Raw genomic sequence first — 11,611 nt, 5'->3', positions numbered from 1 at the left:
TAAGTACATGCTTTTGTTTTCAAGGAGTCTTGAATTTGTGCCTTGAAAACGGACGCCATCTGATCTATCTTAGTATAAAGATGTGAAACGCACGCATTGCACCAGTTTAACACATGTTGACGGTAACAGCAGATTACTGCGATATCAGCGACTATACCTCGCCGTTAGTCAGTAAAGTCTCGAGCTCAGCATTGCCATATTTCAGCGACAAAGGTATGTCCAGTCTTGTTGGGTGATCCAACCCTTTCTCCAACACTATATTTGGTGGCTTCACCCCCAAAAAAGGTGAAGCCGCCAGGGTCGCGGGCGTCGGGAGTGGGGGCTCCAGACGCCCTTAGGACGCGGCCTTACACGCAGCCTGAGGAAAGGCGACACCGGGTACGACTCCCGGTGTCCCAGAGCCCGTGTCGGTCGCCGTGGGGTTTTAGTCAGTAGGAATCTGACACTCCCCCGCCGTCCTCCCCCAGGGGACGGTGGGGGGTCTTATGCAAGATTTCCCCACGTTAAAAAAAAAAAAAAAAAAACACTTATTCTCTTACATCCCTACATCCTTTACATCCCTACACCTTTTACATCCCTACACCCTTTACATCCCTACACCCTTTACATCCCTACATCCCTACATCCTTTACATCCCTACATCCTTTACCTCCCTACATCCTTTACATCCCTACATCCTTTACATCCCTACATCCTTTACATCCCTACATCCTTTACATCCCTACATCCTTTACATCCCTACATCCTTTACATCCCTACATCCTTTACATCCCTACATCCTTTACATCCTTTACATCCCTACATCCTTTACATCGCTACATCCTTTATATCCTTACTAGACAGTAAAATTTGTGCAAAATTTAGTTCCTTTTTCTGGCACCAGATGGCGCTGCTTCGACGTTCGAATTTTAGTTCAAATTTTTGCCGCTAGAGGGCCAAAATTTCGGCATGATTTAGTTCCTTTTTTTAAAACCAGATGGCGCTGTTTCGACGTTCGAATTTTAGTTCGAATTTTTGCCGCTAGAGGGCCAAAATTTCGGCATGATTTAGTTCCTTTTTTTAACCCCTTCCCGTGCCATTTAGCTCGACGAAACTCGGGCCCAAGCGGTAGTCGTCAAAGCGCGCTAAACAGACAAGACGCTCGAGAACAGTCGCAATACGTGCCGAAATGTAAAGAGCTTTGATATCTGATATATAGGCATTTTTACGCGTTACCACTGTTGAACTCACGAGTCTGTTCGCGAGTCTGACTCGTGATATTCATGTTTCGCCCGACTATCTGTTCACGAGTCAGACTCGTGATATTCATGTTTGGGCCAAAATCTTCATCACGAGTCAGACTCGTTAAAGTACGGGAAGGGGTTAAAACCAGATGGCGCTGTTTCGACGTTCGAATTTTAGTTCAAATTTTTGCCGCTAGAGGGCCAAAATTTCGGCATGATTTAGTTCCTTTTTTTAAAACCAGATGGCGCTGCTTCGACTTTCGAATTTTAGTTCAAATTTTTGCCGCTAGAGGGCCAAAATTTCGGCATGATTTAGTTCCTTTTTTTAAAACCAGATGGCGCTGCTTCGACGTTCGAATTTTAGTTCGAATTTTTGCCGCTAGAGGGCCAAAATTTTAGCATGATTTAGTTCCTTTGTTTAAAACCAGATGGCGCTGTTTCGAGGTGTGATTTTTAGTTCAAATTTTTGCCGCTAGAGGGCCAAAATTTCGGCATGATTTAGTTCCTTTTTTTAAAACCAGATGGCGCTGAGAAATGCAGAAATTGCAGAGATAAAGAATTCAGGAATGTAAGGGATGCAGACATCTAAGGGATGTGAGGCTGTAAGGGATGTAAGGCTGTAAGGGATGGAACGCTGTAAGGGATGTAAGGCTGTAAAGGATGTAAGGCTGTAAGGGATATATGGCTGTGAAGGATGTAAGGCTGTGAGGGATGTAAGGCTGTAAGGGATGTAAGGCTGTAAGGAATGCAAGGAATGTAACAGAAACAGAGATGTAAGGGATGGAGGGATATAAAAGATATGGGGTTGAGCCCCGTGAGGTCCTCGAAGACAAAAAAAATAAATAAATAACTGGAAGGGATGTGCCGAGGCCCATAAAGAGAGATAAAATAATAGAAGACTTGGGAGGGTGGTTCCCGCGAAACCCACAAATAGGACTAAAATAATAAATAAAAAGATAAAATAATAGGCAAGGCAGGCAGAAGGAATAAAATCATCAATGTTCATCTCCTCAATAAGTTTATTCAATAAAAGAAGAAGATGAATACAGCAAATTATATAAACGCAGAAAATAAAATAAGGGTGTATGTATGTTTAACAGGTAGATCCGCACTCCTCGGCGGTCGCTATGAGACTGTGGAGTTTTCATCTCGCTCTAGGTCGAATGGTTGACAACGGTGCCGCAGCCAGCTACCTTTACTGAAATCAGTGTCTGCAGATTTTTTCGTTTAACGTGGGAAAATCTTGCAGAAGACTCCCCGCCGTCTCCTGGGGAAAAGTAGCAAGTTTACTAAAGTGGTCATTCCTTTTCTGTAATTAGCAATCAGTCATTTTGTATTAAAAAAACCAACGAAGCGTTTATATGTATAATTATTTTCAGGAAACTTTAAGCTTTAAACTAATATAGTACAAGTAGAATTTCGCAGTATTAATATAAATTTTTATGTTATGAAATTATTTAAAACTCTTTATAAACTTTACAACCTTCTTAAGAATCTAATAAAGTCCACAAAAAATGAACATTGTATTTTTCTTTCTTATTTCATGATATTGAAAGAACTAAAGAAATCAGAATTTTCACTCAATCGAACGAGCTATCGGTTTTTCGACCGAGAAAGTAGGAGTTATCGAGTGATTCGAGAGGGAAACGTCAAGCTCGAAGCAGCTAATGAGGCTCGTCACTCTCGTTTCCTCCGATCGTTTGCTTCGACAAGGTACAAATGAAAAACAACCTAATACCTTAGATAAAGTTCTATTTATGTAGTGGTACAGAAGAGCTAGGCACGCGAATACACAAGCACTATTTCTTCTCGTTATGAATTTGTGCGACTCGAAGGAACTGGATATCTCGAGAATGATGCCGTTCAATTCTGACCACTTTATCGAAAATTTTTAAACGGGGAAATGAAAATCGTAGACGTCAAGATGTAGATGTGAAGAAATATTTTGAAATGTTTTTAGAATCTTGGAAATGTTCATTATTTTTAAACAAATTTCAATAAAGAGGAGAATTTATTTTTAATAAATTTGTAGTATTTGTTATTTTCTTTAATCCCTTACTTTTCGATTTTTCTAACAATTAAATATTCTGAATTATTTTTATTTGGAAATTTTCCAATTTACAAATGGCATTCGGAATTTTAATTAAAATTTACTTATCCAATCATAAAGCAGAGAATATTTAAACAATTCAAAGTGAAGTTGTACTTTGTAGAATTTTCATTTTATTTAACAGAAATTCTTCGCACCATGAGTAATAGCATAAAGTTCCGTTAGAAAAAAGGAATAGAAGGGAACGAAGCAAGAACAACAGGAAATTACACGGTGAATTAATTACGTGAACAAGTGACCGGCAGTCCTAACGATCGACCGCAAAAACCACAAATTTCTGGGGTGGTGTGTGGTAATTGCGCGAGTAAAATCGCATAAAATCCACGCGTTGACCAAGAACGAAGTAACAGCATGTCGACAGTGCGGCTTGCACAGACTGTGACGATCACCAGAGATCATTTGAACCAGATCAAAATTATTTAACCCTATCTAAATACTTTTAAAATAATGCTTTCTAAATATATGCTCGATTCTGGTTCGTAGCGAAAGAGTTAAATTATTAATATTCTATGAATTCTGTAAACGTCGTCTAATTTTTTTAAATTTTATCATACTTGCAATATTATTTTGGAAATATGGTCTCAGTTTGGAATGCAAACACTCGAATACTATTTTCAGAAAAAAATTGTAACTTAGTTTATTCATTATTATAATTTCTAATTTTTCAATTTCCATACAATAATAATTTTATTGCAAATAGCGAAGTTTTATACTCAATATGTAAATCTGCCAGCAGTTTTGTACCGTTTTCAATATGAGTATAGAAAATCGTGCAACTTGGGAAATTCTAAAAGTTCCATTATTTCATGGAAAAACTGATAGACAAGATTGTAATAGAAAGAGGAGATGAATTCTTTTTAAATTGCAACGTTCCCTATCAGTTTCTATCATTCATCGTTATCTAGATTCACGGATCTAAATATTTTTCTGAAAACGAAATCTGTTAAAATTTTCAGTTTTTCGCTAGCGAACGCATTCCACTCTCTGCGCATTCAGCGAAATTTGATGCAATCTTTGCATATCGAAAACCGTGTTTCGGGAAAAAAACGAAAACGAGACGGACGTCATGACAGGAAAATACGGTATTTTCGGTAAATATTTTGAAAGGGAAATAAAAATGTGTTGAAAATTGTTTTATGGAAATTCTTTTTTCTCTAGTTTAATTTACTTCAGATAGACTTTTAATACAAACTATCTATTGATTTTGAACAATCCTCTTTTTTAATTATTCCATTAGCACAAAAACTCCTGTGAAAATGATTAAATTTTAATTAAAAATTCTATATAAATCGAACTGAACAATCTTTTGATATATCAAACTTTTAAAAAGGAAATGAAATAAATGAACACATCAAAAGGAATAAAGTGATAAATAAATTCTTTATAATCGAGATATTTTTCAAAAATAATGCACCACTGAACCATAGCATTCATCAAGCATTCATCATTCTTTGAAAATAGTTCACGACACGGTTATAAAAATTTCTATGGATTTTCTTTCGAAACACACATTTACCTGGGTAGCTTGTCCATTGTTCCACTGAACTTTTCATCATTCTATTGTTTCTATCTTTTATTTCTATACAGTAACCAAAGAAATTCTTGCAAATGTATGGATTAAAATCCATAAAAATGTGTTTCAATGAACAGAATATTTCATTAATAACAATCTTTACAATCTTAGATCTAGATTAAAATATTTTTCAGATGAATAGATCATTCAAAGTAGAATGATAATTTTTGCAGAAAATTTACAAAAGTTGCAATAATAAATTTGATAAAATTGAAATGTGTCGAATTTTATACTAGGGCTTGGATTTATAGCAGGGACTGCTGGTTTTTCTCAACCTGGTCATTTGTACCATCCTGAGTGTCCTGACTTCGGATGGTGCTCGTGATGTTAAAAAGTAAGTGACAATAGGCAGTCACCCGCTGTAAATCTAAAAGTCTAAGTGGTGTCTCAGTCACCACTTGGATACCCTGGCAGTTGACCTAGGGCCAGGTCAAAACTTTAGTTATTGAGGGTCACATTCGCCCACCCAAATGAGTCTCGTGTTCCCCTTCCAGAATGGGAACGCGCTAAGGGCGCTCAAACACTGAAATTCAGAAAAAAGGGACTTCACTTCGTTTTCTTGTTTTGTACAAATGGTTCCCAAGTTTTTTTTTTTAATTATAATTTGTATCTTTTTGAATAACTATTACAGCTGTGCTATAATCATTGCATTTATTAATAATTAATTACATACACTGCAATTTTTATAGAATTTAAGTTATTCAAAATAGAATATAGAATTTTAGTTTAGAATTATATAAAATATTAGTTATTCAAAAAGAGACAAATTATCATTAAAAAAAAAAAGAAAAAAAAGAAATGGGAACCAAGGATTTGAACCGAGAACCTTCAGATTGCGAGTCATGTGTTTAACCACGGTGCGGATCCATGACTCGCAATCTGAAGGTCCTCGGTTCAAATCCTTGCTTCCCAAAAATTTTTTTTTTATGATGCTAGCAAAAATAATTTTTGTAATTGCGAGATATTTTTATTTTTACAAATATTACCAATATTGCCAATATTATATTTTTCCAATCATTTCAATTAACGTAGAATTATGATTGGAAATTACATTATTTGCGGTTGTAACGAGGTACGCTGATGCACAGAACCATAGAAGATGGCTCTGTACATCCTGGAAAATGTACAACGCAGCAGGCTAATTATACCATAACTAGGAACACGGTGCATCGCTTGTACAAGCCGATAATACAAGCGCGTTTGTCTTTACGCGATTAAAGACAGTGTCAGTTTCCGGCCGGTTATCCTGTAGGCGAACGATAAATCAACAGTCACGACTGGGGGCAACGGTGCGAATGACGGAAACGGAAGTTTTCCCGTGGCTATTGCGATCAGAGATCAGGCAACTTTTCTTGCCAAGATACTGGCCCGGTCCTAAAGTGATTAAAGTTTTTGTTTCGACTCGAAACCCTGTTCGACGTCTACTTTTAATTAAAAGAATTGTAGAAAATTCTTTAAACTACAGTCTTTGTTACTGACAATCAAAAGAGGCTGAACTTCTTTTTCAGATGATTAAAGATTATATTAAAGTTTTGTTGATTTAGGAGTTAGTGATAGATCGATGATTATTTTTAATTGTGGAATATTCTATATTATAGAAAATACAGAAAATTTGATAAAATTTAATAATACAAAATAGCACTTATGGAACATTCATTTGAATTTTAAAAATAAATTTTAATCCTTAAGATACCAAGGTGGGTTTTTGATAATTTAATTTGAAATTAATAATTTAATTGAAATTACTATTTTTCCAATCTATGAAAATTATGGTACAAGATTAAAAGATTGCATTATCCTTTGTTTAAAAATTCTCTTTCATTTGATGTGTAGACTAGGACTAATTAACGAATCCAATCAAATTTGTTTTGTAGTTTTAGACATGTACAACTGGAATTACAAATCGTGTGACGTTTCTTCGTACGTGAACATAAATTTACATCTGCACGTCATTACTATACAAGACCAAGCACACGAGATGTATCAAGTGTAAAATTAATGGGTCGGTTTTAACATCGCTAAAAGCACCAATTTGTTCCCAAAATTCGAATGCATTTACAAAGGAAACGCATTGCTCTGCTGTTTACCTCTCTAATATGTTTACACCATGTGTCTTGATAATGAGTTATTGTATTTGATTGATTAGACATCGTTGAATATCTTTGAAATCAACTATGGATATTACACTACAGTTAATAAATTTTAGGGTACTTATTATATTTAATAAAATATAAAATTGGAATAAATTGGAGATTAACTTTGGAATAAGAAAAGAATAAATTCTAAAATTAATTACCACCTTGATTGCTAATGGATCACTGGTGCCTCAAATGTAATATAATTTAATAATCAAAAAGAGAAAAATAATTTTGAACAGCATTACTGTTACATAAAATTACACGTTCGAAACTAAAAGTTAAAAATAATTGAAATTTGTAACACAATTTCAAATAATAATTGTTACATTGCATAAATGAAATCTGGAACATTATAAACGACTGGAATTGTTTTATTCATTTCAATAATTTTAAAATACCTCTAATAATTCACTTGTAAAGTTTAAATAAATTGCTTCTAACATTTCAGACATTGTTTTCGATAACAATGACGATATTGATAATTAAATTTTTAATTAATTCTTATTCCAATTTTTATAAATTATGAACAATAACAGCATCGATTACCTTTCTAGTATATCATTTAAATCGTACAAAACTGCGATAAAGAATTCGACCTCCGACTGCGTTTACGAGATGAATATTCGTTCGATAAACGGTGCAATTTAAAAATCAACATTTACTCACAGGAAATACGTACAGTGTGAGATAATTCATTCTGTTGACGTGCAACGCGTTCATTAATACTAGAACAAACGGCGATAAATGTATGCTTATATTAAAATTGAAAAATAAATAAAGAATGAAAAATCAATTAACATCTACAATTAATTTTTATCTTAACAAAAAACAGTATACACTTCCATAAAGGCACCTTAATAAATTCTCTGATTTAAAATAAAAATTCATTATAACCAAGGGAGTTTCCCTATAATATTAAAATTGTAGAACTGAATAATTTTCAGATACAATTCGTAATTATTTTTTTCATTCTACACATGAAACATTTATTTTCACAACAAACGACTGACGTATCATAAGCACCACGTTCTTATCAATTAAGTGCTCTTATCAAACGTACACAATAAATGCGTGTAGAATTCGCAACAGTCCTCTCGATAACTATTTACTTAGATAGTATACATTCTGTTAATTAAAAGGAATGTAAAAAATATTATACGTTTGATATAAGTTTAAAACAGATAATCATTTGTTAAATGATATTATTAGCAATAAACGTATTGCAAAGGTACCTCTCCGAAAATAAATAATACAAAATAATACAGAATATAAATGATAGGATCGTATCACTTCATTTTCGATTCTGAAAATTGTACGCTTATCACTATCAATATCGTTTAAAAATTTGATTATCGTGTTCAATAATGTGCAACATGGTGCAATGTTTATATTCAAGTAATACGCATTTGATTTATCAAATTTGTGATTTACAAAAAACTATTAATATTTTATCAAACCACATATTTGCATGCACATCCACACTCTATAATATTTATTACAAACAACGAAACTAACAAAATATGAGCAATCTTTTTTTTTAGATTGTGCGCACAGATCAAACTTCACAGCTAGATCATTTTACGGGTAAAATCAGAGATGAATAAAGAAACAAAAAAATGCAATACCATTTTATTCTTCTATTCATTCGATCTACCAACGTGATAGTTAATACCTTCAGAAAAAAATTTCGATTTTTTTTAGAAGCACCTCTCCAAAAACATAGAAAACAAAATCATTATATTTTTGCAAATATGACTTCAATTTTCTTCTAAAATAAAAACGTTGGCAATGAAAATTAAATAATCTGATAAGAAATCTTGAAAAAGGAACAAATGATGTAATTAACAGAGTCGATAAAATCGCAATAATCAGAGTCGATAAGATCAATATCTGCATTAACTTAATAAAACGGAATTATATAGTACGTGAGTAAATATTCTATGAAGTAAAATTGGTGGTTAAAATAATTGCAATATCTGATCGAGGTTGATTAACCCTTTGATGGATTAAATCATTGGCATTGATGGATTAAATCACTCCCAGACCTCTAAACATCTGGTCGCCATTTTAAAACTATAAGATTCTAAGATCATAAGGTTCTGAAATTCCAAAATTCTAAAATCAGAATTAAACATTCGCCACCGCCAAAAAATCCGAATTACGCCAATGATTCCACCATGATTAAAATCACCTCAAGTAGACGACATATCGCGAGACGTCACGCCTTATCACCTGTTAACCGCAGATCACCGGTGTATCAGACACGTTGCTGCTACATAGGTGCAAATCTCACGGTTATCTCTGGTGATGCGTCGTTATCAAGGAAAAATCGTGGCGTTCGAGTCGAACAGAAGTGTGCAAAACCGATCGCAACCGGCAAAGGGGGCCACCGTCTACAAGAGAAACGAAGAAGGGAAACAAAAGAGTGACGAATGATACACGTTGAAAGGAGATGAAGATAATGTAAAGGGAGCCGGAAACGAAGGGAAGACAATAGACTGTCGAATCGTCGCGTCAAGTCAACGGTCTTTTGTCTACGTTTCACGGTGTCCACGAACGTGCCACGACGATCGAAAAGAATCATAATCACGGAAAATAAATCGTATAAACGTTTCTGAGATCCATTCACCATCAAGAATCGATGATCCATTGTGAGGAAAAGTGATCGAACGACTTAATAGTGAAATAATCTCGACGACCACATCATTTTTGTATTGTAAGTATTTCTTTTCTTTATTATTTTTCTCGCATTCTACGCTTTAGAGAATTCTTCGTGGTTATTGGAATAAAACGTATTATTGATAGTCTTTCTTTGAAAGTGTTGATCGTTCTTTTTTAATTAGAGGTTTACTTTTCAGATGGATTTCGATAATATTTTAAGGTTATTCTTTGCTTTTTAATCATTTTTAATTTTAGCCATGAGAAACTGATATGTAATATGTAATCAAACTACTATGCTATACTATGCTATTTACTTTTATAAATGAAAGTTGATGTTTGCCATAAACTGATTGCTTTTTTAATATGTTTTTATTACTATCCATATATTTTATTTTAATAAACAAAAATTTTCATTTCCTCTGAGCACTTTTCAATTTCATCAAAATTTATCCATCGTTGCAAATAAAAAAGGCGTTACTATACATAGTTTCGAAAACGATAAATTAATGGGATGTTATAGGTCGAATACAGTATGTATACGTAAGAAGGTATTTCAATGTTTCCTTTCGTTTTTTTACTCTTTCAACTTATTTTTTTATTCGAATTCCAGTCGTGTTACTTACTGTTAGATACAAAATATACACCGCAGAGTTGGCCAATATTTATTTGAATAACGAATAAAAAACGTGGTATGGAATAACTGGCTATCTGAAATAAAATGCTATTTCCCCGATCAAATAATTCACTTGAATCGAATGTTGTTTTATTTGAGAAAATAAAATATTTTACTTCAAATAATTTCTTGTTTCCAGGATTAATATCAAAGTTTTTAAAATGACAATATCATTAATAAGATAAAATAATATTTTTTTAATTGTATAAGGCAAAGATGAATATTTTGATAAAAATTGCAACCAACTTTCTTTTTTAATTTTGTGAGAATTTAATAATTATAAATAACTCTGAAATTCAAATACAATAAATAATTATTTAAAATTACAATCATAGAAATTTCAAGTCAATTATTTGAAGTTTACAGCAGATCAAAAGTTATTTTTCTACTATTCGGCTATTCGATAAGATCTAAATTTGTTATGCTAACACAATGAAATCAATGATGTCATCAGGATACAAATTCAGTCATTTTTGTCCTCGACATCAGTTCTTCGCACGTGTTCCAGTCGAATTTCGTTGTGTCAATATCTACTATCAAAAAACAGAGATGACCGAAATAGCGAAACGAAGCTCGGATATTAACCGAACGTGAAATATTTCGAGCGCGTTTTAATGTTTTTTCACTATTTGTATGGGATTTTTGCTTTGTCAGCTGTCGTAAAAAACGAAATCCGACACTAAGAGAAAGCTTTCAACGAGGTTAAAATTGTAATCGATTGCTTTTATCTTATGAAAAAATCTGTGCATTTCACGATTGTTTTTTTTTTTCTAAATTTTGACATTCAATCAATGTTACATATTTATCGTACATGGTTTATAGGAAAGTTATCATTTTTATAATACTGGACCTATTTTGATTTTTTAAACATCTAAAAATTTACAAACAATTTACGGAAAAATTAATGTTTTATTCATTCTGTTGATTTCAAATTTATAAACAATTATATAGATAGAAGTTCAATGCTAAACATTGATACGTGGAATCTATTTTCATAGCTGATTCCACATTTTATTTGCATCATCACTCTTATTAAGTCAGTAACATTTTATAATTACCAAGAAAAAAGCAGCAATAAAAAGTCAGTTTGTACATCTAATTAAAAGCTATGAAAACCAATATTTTTGTGTTAAATCCTACACCAAAATGCTTTCAAAATTCAGCTATTTTTTAACATGTCAACAGTGCAAGATATGCTCTGTTACAACAATTTTTAACCATTATATACCTTCG

The 11,611-nt window shown here is 33.0% G+C and overlaps 1 protein-coding gene and 2 long non-coding RNA genes across 3 annotated transcripts in view; 1 reads left to right on the top strand and 2 right to left on the bottom strand.

The window, feature by feature from the left end:
• Positions 1–2,224: 2,224 nt before the first annotated feature.
• The window catches only part of LOC114871262, a 22,644-nt gene continuing 13,257 nt past the window's right edge, over positions 2,225–11,611 (bottom strand). Inside the window, exon 4 of the long non-coding RNA XR_003788548.2 lies at positions 2,225–2,490. This is a non-coding gene — a long non-coding RNA (uncharacterized LOC114871262). The remainder of the gene's footprint in view (positions 2,491–11,611) is intronic.
• LOC114871261 overlaps positions 4,695–11,611 on the bottom strand; it is an 8,726-nt gene continuing 1,809 nt past the window's right edge. The window contains exon 2 of the long non-coding RNA XR_003788547.2: positions 4,695–5,429. This is a non-coding gene — a long non-coding RNA (uncharacterized LOC114871261). The remainder of the gene's footprint in view (positions 5,430–11,611) is intronic.
• The window catches only part of LOC114871259 (maternal protein exuperantia-1), a 7,566-nt gene continuing 5,208 nt past the window's right edge, over positions 9,254–11,611 (top strand). Inside the window, exon 1 of the mRNA XM_029176935.2 lies at positions 9,254–9,760. The gene's annotated coding sequence lies outside the window, so the exon portion shown is untranslated. The remainder of the gene's footprint in view (positions 9,761–11,611) is intronic.

This window comes from Osmia bicornis, chromosome 10 (genome assembly GCF_907164935.1).
Source record: "Osmia bicornis bicornis chromosome 10, iOsmBic2.1, whole genome shotgun sequence".
In the NCBI taxonomy this organism is placed as follows: domain Eukaryota; kingdom Metazoa; phylum Arthropoda; class Insecta; order Hymenoptera; family Megachilidae; genus Osmia; species Osmia bicornis.
The sequence above is the reverse complement of the archived record's forward strand: the minus strand, read 5'-3'. Positions and strand labels throughout refer to the sequence as shown.